This window comes from Arachis ipaensis, chromosome B07, assembly GCF_000816755.2.
Source record: "Arachis ipaensis cultivar K30076 chromosome B07, Araip1.1, whole genome shotgun sequence".
Classification (NCBI taxonomy): domain Eukaryota; kingdom Viridiplantae; phylum Streptophyta; class Magnoliopsida; order Fabales; family Fabaceae; genus Arachis; species Arachis ipaensis.
In genome coordinates this window covers 13,906,712-13,907,134 of record NC_029791.2, presented here as the reverse complement: position 1 = coordinate 13,907,134, position 423 = coordinate 13,906,712, and positions in this window count along the sequence as shown.

The window sequence follows — 423 nt, the reverse complement described above, 5'->3', positions numbered from 1 at the left end:
ATCAGCGATCTATTATACTATAGTGTTTGTAATGGTCTTTTTGAAATTCATCTTTCAAACGGAGGATTTTTTTTTCAAACATAAAATAAAAAAAATCTATATTTCTCTAGACATCATTTTAAATTTTAATTTCCCAAATACAATTTTTTTTGTTTAGAACAAATTTGCAGCACCCGGCAAACTCTTTTTAAATATTTTAAACCCCACGTTTTTAATTTATTTTAATCCATTATCATCATTTCTAAATAGTATATACATCGATAAATAGTATATAGTATATAGGAGTATATAGGAATACACAAAAATACACAAAAACAAGTATGACTTTTTCAATAATTTTTTTAATTCTAAATTAAAAAGAATAAACTATATTTAACAATGACAACCATTATCATCGTCTACAAAAATACAGAAGACAGAAGA